Source organism: Lissotriton vulgaris, chromosome 11 (genome assembly GCF_964263255.1).
Source record: "Lissotriton vulgaris chromosome 11, aLisVul1.2, whole genome shotgun sequence".
NCBI lineage: Eukaryota > Metazoa > Chordata > Amphibia > Caudata > Salamandridae > Lissotriton > Lissotriton vulgaris.
The window spans coordinates 484,304,307-484,324,274 of record NC_141699.1 but is presented as its reverse complement, the minus strand read 5'-3'; the positions used below and the strand labels follow the sequence as shown (position 1 = coordinate 484,324,274).

The 19,968-nt window shown below is 43.8% G+C and overlaps 22 non-coding genes across 22 annotated transcripts; all 22 read left to right on the top strand.

Annotated features, from left to right (window-relative positions):
* Nucleotides 1–153: 153 nt before the first annotated feature.
* On the top strand, nucleotides 154–235 carry TRNAL-CAA (transfer RNA leucine (anticodon CAA)). The gene has a single exon. It is a non-coding gene; the product is annotated as a tRNA-Leu (tRNA).
* A 542-nt stretch (nucleotides 236–777) lies between these two features.
* TRNAS-CGA (transfer RNA serine (anticodon CGA)) lies at nucleotides 778–859 on the top strand. Its single transcript has one exon. It is a non-coding gene; the product is annotated as a tRNA-Ser (tRNA).
* A 1,171-nt stretch (nucleotides 860–2,030) lies between these two features.
* On the top strand, nucleotides 2,031–2,112 carry TRNAS-CGA (transfer RNA serine (anticodon CGA)). The gene has a single exon. It is a non-coding gene; the product is annotated as a tRNA-Ser (tRNA).
* Nucleotides 2,113–2,654: 542 nt separating this feature from the next.
* TRNAS-UGA (transfer RNA serine (anticodon UGA)) lies at nucleotides 2,655–2,736 on the top strand. The gene has a single exon. It is a non-coding gene; the product is annotated as a tRNA-Ser (tRNA).
* A 1,167-nt stretch (nucleotides 2,737–3,903) lies between these two features.
* Nucleotides 3,904–3,985, top strand: TRNAS-UGA (transfer RNA serine (anticodon UGA)). Its single transcript has one exon. It is a non-coding gene; the product is annotated as a tRNA-Ser (tRNA).
* Nucleotides 3,986–4,527: 542 nt separating this feature from the next.
* On the top strand, nucleotides 4,528–4,609 carry TRNAS-UGA (transfer RNA serine (anticodon UGA)). Its single transcript has one exon. It is a non-coding gene; the product is annotated as a tRNA-Ser (tRNA).
* A 542-nt stretch (nucleotides 4,610–5,151) lies between these two features.
* Nucleotides 5,152–5,234, top strand: TRNAS-CGA (transfer RNA serine (anticodon CGA)). The gene has a single exon. It is a non-coding gene; the product is annotated as a tRNA-Ser (tRNA).
* A 542-nt stretch (nucleotides 5,235–5,776) lies between these two features.
* On the top strand, nucleotides 5,777–5,858 carry TRNAS-CGA (transfer RNA serine (anticodon CGA)). The gene has a single exon. It is a non-coding gene; the product is annotated as a tRNA-Ser (tRNA).
* Nucleotides 5,859–7,029: 1,171 nt separating this feature from the next.
* Nucleotides 7,030–7,111, top strand: TRNAS-CGA (transfer RNA serine (anticodon CGA)). Its single transcript has one exon. It is a non-coding gene; the product is annotated as a tRNA-Ser (tRNA).
* A 614-nt stretch (nucleotides 7,112–7,725) lies between these two features.
* TRNAS-CGA (transfer RNA serine (anticodon CGA)) lies at nucleotides 7,726–7,807 on the top strand. The gene has a single exon. It is a non-coding gene; the product is annotated as a tRNA-Ser (tRNA).
* A 541-nt stretch (nucleotides 7,808–8,348) lies between these two features.
* On the top strand, nucleotides 8,349–8,430 carry TRNAS-GGA (transfer RNA serine (anticodon GGA)). The gene has a single exon. It is a non-coding gene; the product is annotated as a tRNA-Ser (tRNA).
* Nucleotides 8,431–10,221: 1,791 nt separating this feature from the next.
* TRNAS-UGA (transfer RNA serine (anticodon UGA)) lies at nucleotides 10,222–10,303 on the top strand. The gene has a single exon. It is a non-coding gene; the product is annotated as a tRNA-Ser (tRNA).
* Nucleotides 10,304–10,845: 542 nt separating this feature from the next.
* Nucleotides 10,846–10,927, top strand: TRNAS-UGA (transfer RNA serine (anticodon UGA)). The gene has a single exon. It is a non-coding gene; the product is annotated as a tRNA-Ser (tRNA).
* A 1,166-nt stretch (nucleotides 10,928–12,093) lies between these two features.
* On the top strand, nucleotides 12,094–12,175 carry TRNAS-CGA (transfer RNA serine (anticodon CGA)). Its single transcript has one exon. It is a non-coding gene; the product is annotated as a tRNA-Ser (tRNA).
* A 1,172-nt stretch (nucleotides 12,176–13,347) lies between these two features.
* TRNAS-CGA (transfer RNA serine (anticodon CGA)) lies at nucleotides 13,348–13,429 on the top strand. Its single transcript has one exon. It is a non-coding gene; the product is annotated as a tRNA-Ser (tRNA).
* A 614-nt stretch (nucleotides 13,430–14,043) lies between these two features.
* TRNAS-CGA (transfer RNA serine (anticodon CGA)) lies at nucleotides 14,044–14,125 on the top strand. Its single transcript has one exon. It is a non-coding gene; the product is annotated as a tRNA-Ser (tRNA).
* A 543-nt stretch (nucleotides 14,126–14,668) lies between these two features.
* TRNAS-UGA (transfer RNA serine (anticodon UGA)) lies at nucleotides 14,669–14,750 on the top strand. Its single transcript has one exon. It is a non-coding gene; the product is annotated as a tRNA-Ser (tRNA).
* Nucleotides 14,751–15,921: 1,171 nt separating this feature from the next.
* On the top strand, nucleotides 15,922–16,003 carry TRNAP-UGG (transfer RNA proline (anticodon UGG)). The gene has a single exon. It is a non-coding gene; the product is annotated as a tRNA-Pro (tRNA).
* Nucleotides 16,004–16,545: 542 nt separating this feature from the next.
* TRNAS-CGA (transfer RNA serine (anticodon CGA)) lies at nucleotides 16,546–16,627 on the top strand. The gene has a single exon. It is a non-coding gene; the product is annotated as a tRNA-Ser (tRNA).
* Nucleotides 16,628–17,170: 543 nt separating this feature from the next.
* TRNAS-CGA (transfer RNA serine (anticodon CGA)) lies at nucleotides 17,171–17,252 on the top strand. Its single transcript has one exon. It is a non-coding gene; the product is annotated as a tRNA-Ser (tRNA).
* A 1,167-nt stretch (nucleotides 17,253–18,419) lies between these two features.
* TRNAS-CGA (transfer RNA serine (anticodon CGA)) lies at nucleotides 18,420–18,501 on the top strand. Its single transcript has one exon. It is a non-coding gene; the product is annotated as a tRNA-Ser (tRNA).
* Nucleotides 18,502–19,669: 1,168 nt separating this feature from the next.
* On the top strand, nucleotides 19,670–19,751 carry TRNAS-UGA (transfer RNA serine (anticodon UGA)). Its single transcript has one exon. It is a non-coding gene; the product is annotated as a tRNA-Ser (tRNA).
* Nucleotides 19,752–19,968: the final 217 nt, after the last annotated feature.

The window sequence follows — 19,968 nt, the reverse complement described above, 5'->3', positions numbered from 1 at the left end:
TTTATTAATTGTATGAAAGCATTCAAAACAAGTGGGGGATACAGGGCACTGCTGGTACGTGCCCCGTCCTGCCGTTACTTTAATTTTTAGGTCTCGGCCTGACGTGAGCAGCGTATGGCTCGTATACGACAACAGTGACATCATACTCATGCAGCTGCGATGGCCGAGTGGTTAAGGCGTTGGACTCAAAATCCAATGGGGTTTCCCTGCGAAGGTTTGAGTCCTACTTGCAGCGTAGTGTGATTTTGCATGAACACCATTTAGTTTAGTTAAGTAAATGTTCACTTCTCGTTACGCAATCCTCATCAAGTCACAGAGTTAAATGGAAAAAACTCAAACTAGATGTAAACATTGAGACAATTTCCACACCCAGGAAGTGTTTTAGAGAGCTGGTAGCTCGGAAGGGCTTGTAGTCTGGACCTGTCCTGCCTGATCTAGACAAGTCATGAAAAGAGTACTTTTTTTTATGATGCATGTCTTGTTTAGGCTTTTGGACTCTTTCTTAGTACACTTAAGGGCCCGTTACCACCGCCGTAATATAGGGAAAAGTGGGTAGAAACATGCAGTGATTGATTACCACTCATCTGTGCCCTTTCACTCACTTTGAGTGATGCATGTTGCTATTTTTATTAATTGTATGAAAGCATGCAAAATAAGTGAGGACAACAGGGCACTGCTGGTACGTGCCCGTCCTTCCGTTACTTTATTTATTTGGTCTCCGCCTGACATGAGCAGAGCATGGCTCGTATACGACAACAGTGACAACATACTCATGCAGCTGCGATGGCCGAGTGGTTAAGGCGTTGGACTCGAAATCCAATGGGGTTTCCCTGCTCAGGTTCGAATCCTGCTTGCAGCGTAGTGTGATTTTGCATGAACACCATTTGGTTTAGTTAAGGAAATGTTCACTTCTCGTTACGCAATCCTCATCAAGTCACAGAGTTAAATGGCAAAAACTCAAACTAGATGTAAACATTGAAACAATTTCCACACCTAGGAAGTGTTTTAGAGAGCAGGTGGCTCGGAAGGGTTTGTAGTCTGGACCTATCCTGCCTGATCTAGACAAGTTACGAAATGAGTAAGTTTTTTTTATGAAGCGTGTCTTGTTTAGGCTTTTGGACTCTTTCTGAGTACACTTAAGGGCCCGTTGCCACCGCCGTAATATATGGAAACGAGGGTAGAAATGTGCAGTGATTGATTACCGCTCATCTGTGCCCTGTCACTCATTTTGAGTGATGCATATTGCTATTTTTATTAATTGTATGAAAGTATGCGAAATAAGTGAGGACAACAGGGCACTGCTGGTATGTGCCCCGTCCTTCCGTTACTTTATTTTTTAGGTCTCGACCTGACATGAGTAGCAAATGGCTCGTATACGACAACAGTGACATCATACTTATGCAGCTGCGATGGCCGAGTGGTTAAGGCGTTAGACTTGAAATCCAATGGGGTTTCCCCGCGTAGGTTCGAATCCTGCTGGCAGCGGCATGAGATTTTGCATGAACACCATGTGGTTTAGTTAAGTAAATGTTCACTTCTCATTACGCAATCCTCCTCAAGTCACAGAGTTAAACTGCAAAAACTCAAACTAGATGTAAACATTGAGACAATTTCCACACCCAGGAAGTGTTTTAGAGAGCAGGTACCTCGGAAGGGTTCGTAGTCTGGACCTGTCCTGCAGGATCTAGACAAGTCACGAAAGAGTAATTATTTTTTTTATGAAGCGTGTCTTGTTTAGGCTTTTGGACTCTTTCTTAGTACACTTAAGGGCCCGTTACCACCGCCGTAATATAGGGAAAAGAGGGTAGAAATGCGCAGTGATTGATTACCGCTCATCTGTGCCCTGTCACTCACTTTGAGTGATGCATGTTGCTATTTTTATTAATTGTATGAAAGCATGCAAAATAAGTGAGGACAACAGGGCACTGCTGGTACGTGCCCCGTCCTGCCGTTACTTTAATTTTTAGGTCTCGGCCTGACGTGAGCAGCGTATGGCTCGTATACGACAACAGTGACATCATACTCATGTAGCTGCGATGGCCGAGTGGTTAAGGCGTTGGACTCGAAAACCAATAGGGTTTCCCTGCGCAGGTTCGAATCCTGCTTGCAGCGTAGTGTGATTTTGCATGAACACCATTTGGTTTAGTTAAGTAAATGTTCACTTCTCGTTACGCAATCCTCATCAAGTCACAGAGTTAAATGGAAAAAACTCAAACTAGATGTAAACATTTAGACAATTTCCACACCCAGGAAGTGTTTTAGAGAGCTGGTGGCTCGGAAGGGTTTGTAGTCTGGACCTGTCCTGCCTGATCTAGACAAGTCATGAAAAGAGTACTTTTTTTTATGAAGCATGTCTTGTTTAGGCTTTTGGACTCTTTCTTGGTACACTTAAAGGCCCGTTACCACCGCCGTAATATAGGGAAAAGTGGGTAGAAACATGCAGTGATTGATTACCACTCATCTGTGCCCTTTCACTCATTTTGAGTGATGCATATTGCTATTTTTATTAATTATATGAAAGTATGCGAAATAAGTGAGGACAACAGGGCACTGCTGGTATGTGCCCCGCCTTCCGTTACTTTATTTTTTAGGTCTCGACCTGACATGAGTAGCGCATGGCTCGTATACGACAACAGTGACATCATACTCATGCAGCTGCGATGGCCGAGGGGTTAAGGCGTTGGACTTGAAATCCAATGGGGTTTCCCCGCGTAGGTTCGAATCCTGCTTGCAGCGGCATGAGATTTTGCATGAACACCATTTGGTTTAGTTAAGTAATTGTTCACTTCTCAATACGCAATCTCATCAAGTCACAGAGTTAAACTGCAAAAACTAAAACTAGATGTAAACATTGAGACAATTTCCACACCCAGGAAGTGTTTTAGAGAGCAGGTGGCTCGGAAGGGTTCGTAGTCTGGACCTGTCCTGCCTGATCTAGACAAGTCATGAAAAGAGTACTTTTTTTTTATGAAGCGTGTCTTGTTTAAGCTTTTGGACTCTTTCTGAGTACACTTAAGGGCCCGTTGCCACCGCCGTAATATAGGGAAACGAGGATAGAAATGTGCAGTGATTGATTACCACTCATCGGTGCCCTGTCTCTCACTTTGAGTGATGCGTATTGCTATTTTTATTAATTGTATGAAAGCATGCAAAATAAGTGAGGACAACAGGGCACTGCTGGTACGTGCCCCGTCCTTCTGTTACTTTATTTTTTATGCCTCGGCCTGACGTGAGTAGAGCATGGCTCGTATACGACAACTGTGACATCATACTCACGCAGCTGCGATGGCCGAGTGGTTAAGGCGTTAGATTTGAAATCCAATGGCGTTTCCCTGCGTAGGTTCGAATCCTGCTTGCAGCGTCATGAGATTTTGCATGAACACCATTTGGTTTAGTTAAGTAAATGTTCACTTCTCGTTACGCAATCCTCATCAAGTCACAGAGTTGAACGGCAAAAACTCAAACTAGATGTAAACATTGAGACAATTTCCACACCCAGGAAGTGTTTTAGAGAGCAGGTGGCTCGGAAGGGTTCGTAGTCTGGACCTGTCCTGCCTGATCTAGACAAGTCATGAAAAGAGTACTTTTTTTATGAAGCGTGTCTTGTTTAACCTTTTGGACTCTTTCTGAGTACACTTAAGGGCCCGTTGCCACCGACGTAATATAGGGAAACGAGGATAGAAATGTGCAGTGATTGATTACCGCTCATCGGTGCCCTGTCACTCACTTTGAGTGATGAGTATTGCTATTTTTATTAATTGTATGAAAGCATGCAAAATAAGTGAGGACAACAGGGCACTGCTGGTACGTGCCCCGTCCTTCTGTTACTTTATTTTTTATGTCTCAGCCTGACGTGAGTAGTGCATGGCTCGTATACGACAACTGTGACATCATACTCACGCAGCTGCGATGGCTGAGTGGTTAAGGCGTTGGACTTGAAATCCAATGGGGTTTCCCCGCGTAGGTTCGAATCCTGCTTGCAGCGTCATGAGATTTTGCATGAACACCATTTGGTTTAGTTAAGTAAATGTTCACTTCTCGTTACGCAATCCTCATCAAGTCACAGAGTTAAACGGCAAAAACTCAAACTAGATGTAAACATTGAGACAATTTCCACACCCAGGAAGTGTTTTAGAGAGCAGGTGGCTCGGAAGGGTTCGTAGTCTGGACCTGTCCTGCCTGATCTAGACAAGTCATGAAAAGAGTACTTTTTTTATGAAGCGTGTCTTGTTTAAGCTTTTGGACTCTTTCTGAGTACACTTAAGGGCCCATTGCCACCGACGTAATATAGGGAAACGAGGATAGAAATGTGCAGTGATTGATTACCGCTCATCTGTGCCCTGTCACTCACTTTGAGTGATGCGTATTGCTATTTTTATTAATTGTATGAAAGCATGCAAAATAAGTGAGGACAACAGGTCACTGCTGGTACGTGCCCCATCCTTCTGTTACTTTATTTTTTATGTCTCGGCCTGACGTGAGTAGTGCATGGCTCGTATACGACAACTGTGACATCATACTCATGCAGTTGCGATGGCCGAGTGGTCAAGGCGTTGGACTTGAACTCCAATGGGGTTTCCCCGCGTAGGTTCGAATCCTGCTTGCAGCGTCATCAGATTTTGCATGAACACCATTTGGTTTAGTTAAGTAAATGTTCACTTCTTGTTACTCAATCCTCATCAAGTCACAGAGTTAAACGGCAAATACTCAAACTAGATGTAAACATTGAGACAATTTCCACACCCAGGAAGTGTTTTAGAGAGCAGGTGCCTCGGAAGGGTTCGTAGTCTGGACCTGTCCTGCATGATCTAGACAAGTCACGAAAAGAGTAATTATTTTTTTTATGAAGCGTGTCTTGTTTAGGCTTTTGGACTCTTAGTACACTTAAAGGCCCGTTACCACCGCCGTAATATAGGGAAAAGAGGGTAGAAATGAGCAGTGATTGATTACCGCTCATCTGTGCCCTGTCACTCACTTTGAGTGATGCTTGTTGCTATTTTTATTAATTGTATGAAAGCATTCAAAATAAGTGGGGGATACAGGGCACTGCTGGTACGTGCCCCGTCCTGCCGTTACTTTAAATTTTAGGTCTCGGCCTGACGTGAGCAGCGTATGGCTCGTATACGACAACAGTGACATCATACTCATGCAGCTGCGATGGCCGAGTGGTTAAAGGCGTTGGACTCGAAATCCAATGGGGTTTCCCTGCGAAGGTTTGAGTCCTACTTGCAGCGTAGTGTGATTTTGCATGAACACCATTTAGTTTAGTTAAGTAAATGTTCACTTCTCGTTACGCAATCCTCATCAAGTCACAGAGTTAAATGGAAAAAACTCAAACTAGATGTAAACATTGAGACAATTTCAACACCCAGGAAGTGTTTTAGAGAGCTGGTAGCTCGGAAGGGTTTGTAGTCTGGACCTGTCCTGCCTGATCTAGACAAGTCATGAAAAGAGTACTTTTTTTTATGATGCATGTCTTGTTTAGGCTTTTGGACTCTTTCTTAGTACACTTAAGGGCCCGTTACCACCGCCGTAATATAGGGAAAAGTGGGTAGAAACATGCAGTGATTGATTACCACTTATCTGTGCCCTTTCACTCACTTTGAGTGATGCATGTTGCTATTTTTATTAATTGTATGAAAGCATGCAAAATAAGTGAGGACAACAGGGCACTGCTGGTACGTGCCCGTCCTTCCGTTACTTTATTTATTTGGTCTCCGCCTGACATGAGCAGAGCATGGCTCGTATACGACAACAGTGACAACATACTCATGCAGCTGCGATGGCCGAGTGGTTAAGGCGTTGGACTCGAAATCCAATGGGGTTTCCCTGCGCAGGTTCGAATCCTGCTTGCAGCGTAGTGTGATTTTGCATGAACACCAATTGGTTTAGTTAAGGAAATGTTCACTTCTCGTTACGCAATCCTCATCAAGTCACAGAGTTAAATGGCAAAAACTCAATCTAGATGTAAACATTGAAACAATTTCCACACCTAGGAAGTGTTTTAGAGAGCAGGTGGCTCGGAAGGGTTTGTAGTCTGGACCTATCCTGCCTGATCTAGACAAGTTACGAAATGAGTACGTTTTTTTTATGAAGCGTGTCTTGTTTAGGCTTTTGGACTCTTTCTGAGTACACTTAAGGGCCCGTTGCCACCGCCGTAATATATGGAAACGAGGGTAGAAATGTGCAGTGATTGATTACCGCTCATCTGTGCCCTGTCACTCATTTTGAGTGATGCATATTGCTATTTTTATTAATTGTATGAAAGTATGCGAAATAAGTGAGGACAACAGGGCACTGCTGGTATGTGCCCCGTCCTTCCGTTACTTTATTTTTTAGGTCTCGACCTGACATGAGTAGCGCATCGCTCGTATACGACAACAGTGACATCATACTCATGCAGCTGCGATGGCCGAGTGGTTAAGGCGTTAGACTTGAAATCCAATGGGGTTTCCCCGTGTAGGTTCGAATCCTGCTGGCAGCGGCATGAGATTTTGCATGAACACCATGTGGTTTAGTTAAGTAAATGTTCACTTCTCATTACGCAATCCTCCTCAAGTCACAGAGTTATACTGCAAAAACTCAAATTAGATGTAAACATTGAGACAATTTCCACACCCAGGAAGTGTTTTAGAGAGCAGGTGCCTCGGAAGGGTTCGTAGTCTGGACCTGTCCTGCATGATCTAGACAAGTCACGAAAGAGTCATTATTTTTTTTATGAAGCGTGTCTTGTTTAGGCTTTTGGACTCTTTCTTAGTACACTCAAGGGCCCGTTACCACCGCCGTAATATAGGGAAAAGAGGGTAGAAATGCGCAGTGATTGATTACCGCTCATCTGTGCCCTGTCACTCACTTTGAGTGATGCATGTTGCTATTTTTATTAATTGTATGAAAGCATGCAAAATAAGTGAGGACAACAGGGCACTGCTGGTACGTGCCCCGTCCTGCCGTTACTTTAATTTTTAGGTCTCGGCCTGACGTGAGCAGCGTATGGCTCGTATACGACAACAGTGACATCATACTCATGTAGCTGCGATGGCCGAGTGGTTAAGGCGTTAGACTCGAAATCCAATGGGGTTTCCCTGCGCAGGTTCGAATCCTGCTTGCAGCGTAGTGTGATTTTGCATGAACACCATTTGGTTTAGTTAAGTAAATGTTCACTTCTCGTTACGCAATCCTCATCAAGTCACAGAGTTAAACGGAAAAAACTCAAACTAGATGTAAACATTTAGACAATTTCCACACCCAGGAAGTGTTTTAGAGAGCTGGTGTCTCGGAAGGGTTTGTAGTCTGGACCTGTCCTGCCTGATCTAGACAAGTCATGAAAAGAGTACTTTTTTTATGATGCAAGGGCCAGATGTATGAACACATTTTCCCATAGACACAGAATGGGTAAAACTGCTTGATACATCTGGCCCCATGTCTTGTTTAGGCTTTTGGACTCTTTCTTAGTACACTTAAGGGCCCGTTACCACCGCCGTAATATAGGGAAAAGTGGGTAGAAACATGCAGTGATTGATTACCACTCATCTGTGCCCTTTCACTCACTTTGAGTGATGCATGATGCTATTTTTATTAATTGTATGAAAGCAAGCAAAATAAGTGAGGACAACAGGGCACTGCTGGTACGTGCCCCGTCCTTCTGTTACTTTATTTTTTTTGGTCTCCGCCTGACATGAGCAGAGCATGGCTCGTATACGACAACAGTGACATCATACTCATGCAGCTGCGATGGCCGAGTGGTTAAGGCGTTGGACTCGAAATCCAATGGGGTTTCCCTGCGCAGGTTCGAATACTGCTTGCAGCGTAGTGTGATTTTGCATGAACACCATTTGGTTTAGTTAAGGAAATGTTCACTTCTCGTTACGCAATCCTCATCAAGTCACATAGTTAAATGGCAAAAACTCAAACTAGATGTAAACATTGAAACAATTTCCACACCTAGGAAGTGTTTTAGAGAGCAGGTTGCTCGGAAGGGTTTGTAGTCTGGACCTATCCTGCCTGATCTAGACAAGTTACGAAATGAGTAATTTTTTTTATGAAGCGTGTCTTGTTTAGGCTTTTGGACTCTTTCTGAGTACACTTAAGGGCTCGTTGCCACCGCCGTAATATATAGAAACTAGGGTAGAAATGTGCAGTGATTGATTACCGCTCATCTGTGCCCTGTCTCATTTTGAGTGATGCATATTGCTATTTTTATTAATTATATGAAAGTATGCGAAATAAGTGAGGACAACAGGGCACTGTTGGTATGTGCCCCGTCCTTCCGTTACTTTATTTTTTAGGTCTCGACCTGACATGAGTAGCGCATGGCTTGTATACGACAACAGTGACATCATACTCACGCAGCTGCGATGGCTGAGTGGTTAAGGCGTTGGACTGGAAATCCAATGGGGTTTCCCTGCGTAGGTTCGAATCCTGCTTGCAGCGGCATGAGATTTTGCATGAACACCATTTGGTTTAGTTAAGTAAATGTTCACTTCTCAATACGCAATCCTCATCAAGTCACAGAGTTAAACTGCAAAAACTCAAACTAGATGTAAACATTGAGACAATTTCCACACCCAGGAAGTGTTTTAGAGAGCAGGTGGCTCAGAAGGGTTCGTAGTCTGGACCTGTCCTGCCTGATCTAGACAAGTCATGAAAAGAGTACTTTTTTTTATGAAGCGTGTCTTGTTTAAGCTTTTGGACTCTTTCTGAGTACACTTAAGGGCCCGTTGCCACCGCCGTAATATAGGGAAACGAGGATAGAAATGTGCAGTGATTGATTACCACTCATCGGTGCCCTGTCTCTCACTTTGAGTGATGCGTATTGCTATTTTTATTAATTGTATGAAAGCATGCAAAATAAGTGAGGACACCAGGGCACTGCTGGTACGTGCCCCGTCCTTCTGTTACTTTATTTTTTATGTCTCGGCCTGACGTGAGTAGTGCATGGCTCGTATACGACAACTGTGACATCATACGCACGCAGCTGCCATGGCCGAGTGGTTAAGGCGTTAGATTTGAAATCCAATGGGGTTTCCCTGCGTAGGTTCGAATCCTGCTTGCAGCGTCATGAGATTTTGCATGAACACCATTTGGTTTAGTTAAGTAAATGTTCACTTCTCGTTACGCAATCCTCATCAAGTCACAGAGTTGAACGGCAAAAACTCAAACTAGATGTAAACATTGAGACAATTTCCACACCCAGGAAGTGTTTTAGAGAGCAGGTGGCTCGGAAGGGTTCGTAGTCTGGACCTGTCCTGCCTGATCTAGACAAGTCATGAAAAGAGTACTTTTTTTATGAAGCGTGTCTTGTTTAAGCTTTTGGACTCTTTCTGAGTACACTTAAGGGCCCGTTGCCACCGCCGTAATATAGGGAAACGAGGATAGAAATGTGCAGTGATTGATTACCACTCATCGGTGCCCTGTCTCTCACTTTGAGTGATGCGTATTGCTATTTTTATTAATTGTATGAAAGCATGCAAAATAAGTGAGGACACCAGGGCACTGCTGGTACGTGCCCCGTCCTTCTGTTACTTTATTTTTTATGTCTCGGCCTGACGTGAGTAGTGCATGGCTCGTATACGACAACTGTGACATCATACGCACGCAGCTGCCATGGCCGAGTGGTTAAGGCGTTAGATTTGAAATCCAATGGGGTTTCCCTGCGTAGGTTCGAATCCTGCTTGCAGCGTCATGAGATTTTGCATGAACACCATTTGGTTTAGTTAAGTAAATGTTCACTTCTCGTTACGCAATCCTCATCAAGTCACAGAGTTGAACGGCAAAAACTCAAACTAGATGTAAACATTGAGACAATTTCCACACCCAGGAAGTGTTTTAGAGAGCAGGTGGCTCGGAAGGGTTCGTAGTCTGGACCTGTCCTGCCTGATCTAGACAAGTCATGAAAAGAGTACTTTTTTTATGAAGCGTGTCTTGTTTAACCTTTTGGACTCTTTCTGAGTACACTTAAGGGCCCGTTGCCACCGACGTAATATAGGGAAACGAGGATAGAAATGTGCAGTGATTGATTACCGCTCATCGGTGCCCTGTCACTCACTTTGAGTGATGAGTATTGCTATTTTTATTAATTGTATGAAAGCATGCAAAATAAGTGAGGACAACAGGGCACTGCTGGTACGTGCCCCGTCCTTCTGTTACTTTATTTTTTATGTCTCAGCCTGACGTGAGTAGTGCATGGCTCGTATACGACAACTGTGACATCATACTCACGCAGCTGCGATGGCTGAGTGGTTAAGGCGTTGGACTTGAAATCCAATGGGGTTTCCCCGCGTTGGTTCGAATCCTGCTTGCAGCGTCATGAGATTTTGCATGAACACCATTTGGTTTAGTTAAGTAAATGTTCACTTCTCGTTACGCAATCCTCATCAAGTCACAGAGTTAAACGGCAAAAACTCAAACTAGATGTAAACATTGAGACAATTTCCACACCCAGGAAGTGTTTTATAGAGCAGGTGGCTCGGAAGGGTTCGTAGTCTGGACCTGTCCTGCCTGATCTAGACAAGTCATGAAAAGAGTACTTTTTTTATGAAGCGTGTCTTGTTTAAGCTTTTGGACTCTTTCTGAGTACACTTAAGGGCCCATTGCCACCGACGTAATATAGGGAAACGAGGATAGAAATGTGCAGTGATTGATTACCGCTCATCTGTGCCCTGTCACTCACTTTGAGTGATGCGTATTGCTATTTTTATTAATTGTATGAAAGCATGCAAAATAAGTGAGGACAACAGGTCACTGCTGGTACGTGCCCCATCCTTCTGTTACTTTATTTTTTATGTCTCGGCCTGACGTGAGTAGTGCATGGCTCGTATACGACAACTGTGACATCATACTCATGCAGTTGCGATGGCCGAGTGGTCAAGGCGTTGGACTTGAACTCCAATGGGGTTTCCCCGCGTAGGTTCGAATCCTGCTTGCAGCGTCATGAGATTTTGCATGAACACCATTTGGTTTAGTTAAGTAAATGTTCACTTCTTGTTACTCAATCCTCATCAAGTCACAGAGTTAAACGGCAAAAACTCAAACTAGATGTAAACATTGAGACAATTTCCACACCCAGGAAGTGTTTTAGAGAGCAGGTGCCTCGGAAGGGTTCGTAGTCTGGACCTGTCCTGCATGATCTAGACAAGTCACGAAAAGAGTAATTATTTTTTTTATGAAGCGTGTCTTGTTTAGGCTTTTGGACTCTTAGTACACTTAAAGGCCCGTTACCACCGCCGTAATATAGGGAAAAGAGGGTAGAAATGAGCAGTGATTGATTACCGCTCATCTGTGCCCTGTCACTCACTTTGAGTGATGCTTGTTGCTATTTTTATTAATTGTATGAAAGCATTCAAAATAAGTGGGGGATACAGGGCACTGCTGGTACGTGCCCCGTCCTGCCGTTACTTTATTTTTTAGGTCTCGGCCTGACATGAGTAGCGCATGGCTCGTATACGACAACAGTGACATCATACTCATGCAGCTGCGATGGCCGAGTGGTTAAGGTGTTGGACTTGAAATCCAATGGGGTTTCCCCGCGTAGGTTTGAATCCTGCTTGCAGAGTCATGAGATTTTGCATGAACACCATTTGGTTTAGTTAAGTAAATGTTCACTTCTCGTTACGCAATCCTCATCAAGTCGCAGAGTTAAATGGAAAAAACTCAAACTAGATGTAAACATTGAGACAATTTCCACACCCAGGAAGTGTTTTAGAGAGCTGGTAGCTCGGAAGGGTTTGTAGTCTGGACCTGTCCTGCCTGATCTAGACAAGTCATGAAAAGAGTACTTTTTTTTATGATGCATGTCTTGTTTAGGCTTTTGGACTCTTTCTTAGTACACTTAAGGGCCCGTTACCACCGCCGTAATATAGGGAAAAGTGGGTAGAAACATGCAGTGATTGATTACCACTCATCTGTGCCCTTTCACTCACTTTGAGTGATGCATGTTGCTATTTTTATTAATTGTATGAAAGCATGCAAAATAAGTGAGGACAACAGGGCACTGCTGGTACGTGCCCGTCCTTCCGTTACTTTATTTATTTGGTCTCCGCCTGACATGAGCAGAGCATGGCTCGTATACGACAACAGTGACAGCATACTCATGCAGCTGCGATGGCCGAGTGGTTAAGGCGTTGGACTCGAAATCCAATGGGGTTTCCCTGCGCAGGTTCGAATCCTGCTTGCAGCGTAGTGTGATTTTGCATGAACACCAATTGGTTTAGTTAAGGAAATGTTCACTTCTCGTTACGCAATCCTCATCAAGTCACAGAGTTAAATGGCAAAAACTCAATCTAGATGTAAACATTGAAACAATTTCCACACCTAGGAAGTGTTTTAGAGAGCAGGTGGCTCGGAAGGGTTTGTAGTCTGGACCTATCCTGCCTGATCTAGACAAGTTACGAAATGAGTACGTTTTTTTTATGAAGCGTGTCTTGTTTAGGCTTTTGGACTCTTTCTGAGTACACTTAAGGGCCCGTTGCCACCGCCGTAATATATGGAAACGAGGGTAGAAATGTGCAGTGATTGATTACCGCTCATCTGTGCCCTGTCACTCATTTTGAGTGATGCATATTGCTATTTTTATTAATTGTATGAAAGTATGCGAAATAAGTGAGGACAACAGGGCACTGCTGGTATGTGCCCCGTCCTTCCGTTACTTTATTTTTTAGGTCTCGACCTGACATGAGTAGCGCATGGCTCGTATACGACAACAGTGACATCATACTCACGCAGCTGCGATGGCCGTGTGGTTAAGGCGTTAGACTTGAAATCCAATGGGGTTTCCCCGCGTAGGTTCGAATCCTGCTGGCAGCGGCATGAGATTTTGCATGAACACCATGTGGTTTAGTTAAGTAAATGTTCACTTCTCATTACGCAATCCTCCTCAAGTCACAGAGTTATACTGCAAGAACTCAAATTAGATGTAAACATTGAGACAATTTCCACACCCAGGAAGTGTTTTAGAGAGCAGGTGCCTCGGAAGGGTTCGTAGTCTGGACCTGTCCTGCATGATCTAGACAAGTCACGAAAGAGTCATTATGTTTTTTTATGAAGCGTGTCTTGTTTAGGCTTTTGGACTCTTTCTTAGTACACTCAAGGGCCCGTTACCACCGCCGTAATATAGGGAAAAGAGGGTAGAAATGCGCAGTGATTGATTACCGCTCATCTGTGCCCTGTCACTCACTTTGAGTGATGCATGTTGCTATTTTTATTAATTGTATGAAAGCATGCAAAATAAGTGAGGACAACAGGGCACTGCTGGTACGTGCCCCGTCCTGCCGTTACTTTAATTTTTAGGTCTCGGCATGACGTGAGCAGCGTATGGCTCGTATACGACAACAGTGACATCATACTCATGTAGCTGCGATGGCCGAGTGGTTAAGGCGTTAGACTCGAAATCCAATGGGGTTTCCCTGCGCAGGTTCGAATCCTGCTTGCAGCGTAGTGTGATTTTGCATGAACACCATTTGGTTTAGTTAAGTAAATGTTCACTTCTCGTTACGCAATCCTCATCAAGTCACAGAGTTAAACGGAAAAAACTCAAACTAGATGTAAACATTTAGACAATTTCCACACCCCGGAAGTGTTTTAGAGAGCTGGTGTCTCGGAAGGGTTTGTAGTCTGGACCTGTCCTGCCTGATCTAGACAAGTCATGAAAAGAGTACTTTTTTTATGATGCAAGGGCCAGATGTATGAACACATTTTCCCATAGACACAGAATGGGTAAAACTGCTTGATACATCTGGCCCCATGTCTTGTTTAGGCTTTTGGACTCTTTCTTAGTACACTTAAGGGCCCGTTACCACCGCCGTAATATAGGGAAAAGTGGGTAGAAACATGCAGTGATTGATTACCACTCATCTGTGCCCTTTCACTCACTTTGAGTGATGCATGTTGCTATTTTTATTAATTGTATGAAAGCAAGCAAAATAAGTGAGGACAACAGGGCACTGCTGGTACGTGCCCCGTCCTTCTGTTACTTTATTTTTTTTGGTCTCCGCCTGACATGAGCAGAGCATGGCTCGTATACGACAACAGTGACATCATACTCATGCAGCTGCGATGGCCGAGTGGTTAAGGCGTTGGACTCGAAATCCAATGGGGTTTCCCTGCGCAGGTTCGAATACTGCTTGCAGCGTAGTGTGATTTTGCATGAACACCATTTGGTTTAGTTAAGGAAATGTTCACTTCTCGTTACGCAATCCTCATCAAGTCACATAGTTAAATGGCAAAAACTCAAACTAGATGTAAACATTGAAACAATTTCCACACCTAGGAAGTGTTTTAGAGAGCAGGTTGCTCGGAAGGGTTTGTAGTCTGGACCTATCCTGCCTGATCTAGACAAGTTACGAAATGAGTAATTTTTTTTATGAAGCGTGTCTTGTTTAGGCTTTTGGACTCTTTCTGAGTACACTTAAGGGCCCGTTGCCACCGCCGTAATATATAGAAACTAGGGTAGAAATGTGCAGTGATTGATTACCGCTCATCTGTGCCCTGTCTCTCATTTTGAGTGATGCATATTGCTATTTTTATTAATTATATGAAAGTATGCGAAATAAGTGAGGACAACAGGGCACTGTTGTTATGTGCCCCGTCCTTCCGTTACTTTATTTTTTAGGTCTCGACCTGACATGAGTAGCGCATGGCTTGTATACGACAACAGTGACATCATACTCACGCGGCTGCGATGGCCGAGTGGTTAAGGCGTTGGACTTGAAATCCAATGGGGTTTCCCTGCGTAGGTTCGAATCCTGCTTGCAGCGGCATGAGATTTTGCATGAACACCATTTGGTTTAGTTAAGTAAATGTTCACTTCTCAATACGCAATCCTCATCAAGTCACAGAGTTAAACTGCAAAAACTCAAACTAGATGTAAACATTGAGACAATTTCCACACCCAGGAAGTGTTTTAGAGAGCAGGTGGCTCAGAAGGGTTCGTAGTCTGGACCTGTCCTGCCTGATCTAGACAAGTCATGAAAAGAGTACTTTTTTTTATGAAGCGTGTCTTGTTTAAGCTTTTGGACTCTTTCTGAGTACACTTAAGGGCCCGTTGCCACCGCCGTAATATAGGGAAACGAGGATAGAAATGTGCAGTGATTGATTACCACTCATCGGTGCCCTGTCTCTCACTTTGAGTGATGCGTATTGCTATTTTTATTAATTGTATGAAAGCATGCAAAATAAGTGAGGACACCAGGGCACTGCTGGTACGTGCCCCGTCCTTCTGTTACTTTATTTTTTATGTCTCGGCCTGACGTGAGTAGTGCATGGCTCGTATACGACAACTGTGACATCATACGCACGCAGCTGCGATGGCCGAGTGGTTAAGGCGTTAGATTTGAAATCCAATGGGGTTTCCCTGCGTAGGTTCGAATCCTGCTTGCAGCGTCATGAGATTTTGCATGAACACCATTTGGTTTAGTTAAGTAAATGTTCACTTCTCGTTACGCAATCCTCATCAAGTCACAGAGTTGAACGGCAAAAACTCAAACTAGATGTAAACATTGAGACAATTTCAACACCCAGGAAGTGTTTTAGAGAGCAGGTGCCTCGGAAGGGTTCGTAGTCTGGACCTGTCCTGCATGATCTAGACAAGTCACGAAAAGAGTAATTATTTTTTTTATGAAGCGTGTCTTGTTTAGGCTTTTGGACTCTTTCTTAGTACACTTAAGGGCCCGTTACCACCGCCGTAATATAGGGAAAAGAGGGTAGAAATGCGCAGTGATTGATTACCGCTCATCTGTGCCCTGTCACTCACTTTGAGTGATGCTTGTTGCTATTTTTATTAATTGTATGAAAGCATTCAAAATAAGTGGGGGATACAGGGCACTGCTGGTACGTGCCACGTCCTGCCGTTACTTTAATTTTTAGGTCTTGGCCTGACGTGAGCAGCGTATGGCTCGTATACGACAACAGTGACATCATACTCATGCAGCTGCGATGGCCGAGTGGTTAAGGCGTTGGACTTGGAATCCAATCGAGTTTCCCCGCGTAGGTTCGAATCCTGCTTGCAGCGTCATGAGATTTTGCATGAACACCATTTGGTTTAGTTAAGTAAATGTTCACTTCTCGTTACGCAATCCTCATCAAGTCACAGAGTTAAACGGCAAAAACTCAAACTAGATGTAAACATTGAGACAATATCCACACCCAGGAAGTGTTTTAGAGAGCTGGTGTCTCGGAAGGGTTTGTAGTCTGGACCTGTCCTGCCTGATCTAGACAAGTCATGAAAAGAGTACTTTTTTTATGATGCATGTCTTGTTTAGGCTTTTGGACTCTTTCTTAGTACACTTAAGGGCCCGTTACCACCGCCGTAAAATAGGGAAAAGTGGGTAGAAACATGCAGTGATTGATTACCACTCATCTGTGCCCTTTCACTCACTTTGAGTGATGCATGTTGCTATTTTTATTAATTGTATGAAAGCATGCAAAATAAGTGAGGACAACAGGGCACTGCTGGTACGTGCCCCGTCCTTCCGTTACTTTATTTTTTTGGTCTCCGCCTGACATGAGCAGAGCATGGCTCGTATACGACAAAAGTGACATCATACTCATGCAGCTGCGATGGCCGAGTGGTTAAGGCGTTGGACTCGAATTCCAATGGGGTTTCCCTGCGCAGGTTCGAATCCTGCTTGCAACGTAGTGTGATTTTGCATGAACACCATTTGGTTTAGTTAAGGAAATGTTCACTTCTCGTTACGCAATCCTCATCAAGTCACAGAGTTAAATGGCAAAAACTCAAACTAGATGTAAACATTGAAACAATTTTCACACCTAGGAAGTGTTTTAGAGAGCAGGTGGCTCGGAAGGGTTTGTAGTCTGGACCTATCCTGCCTGATCTAGACAAGTTGCGAAAAGAGTAATTTTTTTAATGAAGCGTGTCTTGTTTCGGCTTTTGGACTCTTTCTGAGTACACTTAAGGGCCCGTTGCCACCGCCGTAATATATGGAAACGAGGATAGAAATGTGCAGTGATTGATTACCGCTCAACTGTGCCCTGTCACTCATTTTGAGTGATGCATATTGCTATTTTTATTAATTGTATGAAAGTATGCGAAATAGGTGAGGACAACAGGGCACTGCTGGTATGTGCCCCGTCCTTCCGTTACTTTATTTTTTAGGTCTCGACCTGACATGAGTAGCGCATGGCTCGTATACGACAACAGTGACATCATACTCACGCAGCTGCGATGGCCGAGTGGTTAAAGCGTTGGACTCGAAATCCAATGGGGTTTTCCTGCGCAGGTTTGAATCCTGCTTGCAGCGTAGTGTGATTTTGCATGAACACCATTTGGTTTAGTTAAGGAAATGTTCACTTCTCTTAACGCAATCCTCATCAAGTCACAGAGTTAAATGGCAAAAACTCAAACTAGATGTAAACATTGAAACAATTTCCACACCTAGGAAGTGTTTTAGAGAGCAGGTGGCTCGGAAGGGTTTGTGGTCCAGACCTATCCTGCCTGATCTAGACAAGTTACGAAATGAGTAATTTTTTTTATGAAGCGTGTCTTGTTTAGGCTTTTGGACTCTTTCTGAGTACACTTAAGGGCCCGTTGCCACCGCCGTAATATATGGAAACGAGGGTAGAAATGTGCAGTGATTGATTACCGCTTATCTGTGCCCTGTCACTCATTTTGAGTGATGCATATTGCTATTTTTATTAATTGTATGAAAGTATGCGAAATAAGTGAGGACAACAGGGCACTGCTGGTATGTGCCCCGTCCTTCCGTTACTTTATTTTTTAGGTCTCGACCTGACATGAGTAGCGCATGGCTCGTATACGACAACAGTGACATCATACTCACGCAGCTGCGATGGCCGAGTGGTTAAAGCGTTAGACTTGAAATCCAATGGGGTTTCCCCGCATAGGTTCGAATCCTGCCTGCAGCGGCATGAGATTTTGCATGAACACCATTTGGTTTAGTTAAGTAAATGTTCACTTCTCATTACGCAATCCTCATCAAGTCACAGAGTTAAACTGCAAAAACTCAAACTAGATGTAAACATTGAGACAATTTCCACACCCAGGAAGTGTTTTTGAGAGCTGGTGGCTCGGAAGGGTTTGTAGTCTGGACCTGTCCTGCCTGATCTAGACAAGTCATGAAAAGAGTACTTTTTTTATGAAGCATGTCTTGTTTAGGCTTTTGGACTCTTTCTTGGTACACTTAAAGGCCCGTTACCACTGCCGTAATATAGGGAAAAGTGGGTAGAAACATGCAGTGATTGATTACCACTCATCTGTGCCCTTTCATTCACTTTGAGTGATGCATGTTGCTATTTTTATTAATTGTATGAAAGCATGCAAAATAAGTGAGGACAACAGGGCACTGCTGGTACGTGCCCCGTCCTTCCGTTACTTTATTTTTTTGGTTTCGGCCTGACATGAGCAGAGCATGGCTCGTATACGACAACAGTGACATCATACTCATGCAGCTGCGATGGCCGAGTGGTTAAGGCGTTGGACTCGAAATCCAATGGGGTTTCCCTGCGCAGGTTCGAATCCTGCTTGCAGCGTAGTGTGATTTTGCATGAACACCATTTGGTTTAGTTAAGGAAATGTTCACTTCTCGTTACGCGATCCTCATCAAATCACAGAGTTAAATGGCAAAAACTCAAACTAGATGTAAACATTGAAACTATTTCCACACCTAGGAAGTGTTTTAGAGAGCAGGTGGCTCGGAAGGGTTTGTAGTCTGGACCTATCCTGCCTGATCTAGACAAGTTACGAAAAGAGTATTTTTTTTTTATGAAGCATGTCTTGTTTAGGCTTTTGGACTCTTTCTGAGTACAATTAAGGGCCCGTTGCCACCGCCGTAATATAGGGAAACGAGGGTAGAAATGTGCAGTGATTGATTACCGCTCATCTGTGCCCTGTCACTCACTTTGAGTGATGCGTATTGCTATTTTTATTAATTGTATGAAAGTATGAGAAATAAGTGAGGACAACAGGGCACTGCTGGTACGTGCCCCATCCTTCCGTTACTTTATTTTTTAGGTCTCGGCCTGACATGAGTAGCGCATGGCTCGTATACGACAACAGTGACATCATACTCATGCAGCTGCGATGGCCGAGTGGTTAAGGTGTTGGACTTGAAATCCAATGGGGTTTCCCCGAGTAGGTTTGAATCCTGCTTGCAGTGTCTTGAGATTTTGCATGAACACCATTTGGTTTAGTTAAGTAAATGTTCACTTCTCATTACGCAATCCTCATCAAGTCACAGAGTTAAACTGCAAAAATTCAAACTAGATGTAAACATTGAGACAATTTCCACACCCAGGAAGTGTTTTAGAGAGCAGGTGGCTCGGAAGGGTTCATAGTCTGGACCTGTCCTGCCTGATCTAGACAAGTCATGAAAAGAGTACTTTTTTTATGAAGCGTGTCTTGTTTAAGCTTTTGGACTCTTTCTGAGTACACTTAAGGGCCTGTTGCCACCGCCGTAATATAGGGAAACGAGGGTAGAAATGTGCAGTGATTGATTACCGCTCATCTGTGCCCTGTCACTCACTTTGAGTGATGCGTATTGCTATTTTTATTAATTGTATGAAAGTATGCGAAATAAGTGAGGACAACAGGGCACTGCTGGTACGTGCCCCGTCCTTCCGTTACTTTATTTTTTAGGTCTCGGCCTGACATGAGTAGCGCATGGCTCGTATATGACAACAGTGACATCATACTCATGCAGCTGCGATGGCCGAGTGGTTAAGGTGTTGGACTTGAAATCCAATGGGGTTTCCCCGCGTAGGTTTGAATCCTGCTTGCAGCGTCATGAGATTTTGCATGAACACCATTTGGTTTAGTTAAGTAAATGTTCACTTCTCGTTACGCAATCCTCATCAAGTCACAGAGTTGAACGGCAAAAACTCAAACTAGATGTAAACATTGAGACAATTTCCACACCCAGGAAGTGTTTTAGAGAGCAGGTGGCTCGGAAGGGTTCGTAGTCTGGACCTGTCCTGCCTGATCTAGACAAGTCATGAAAA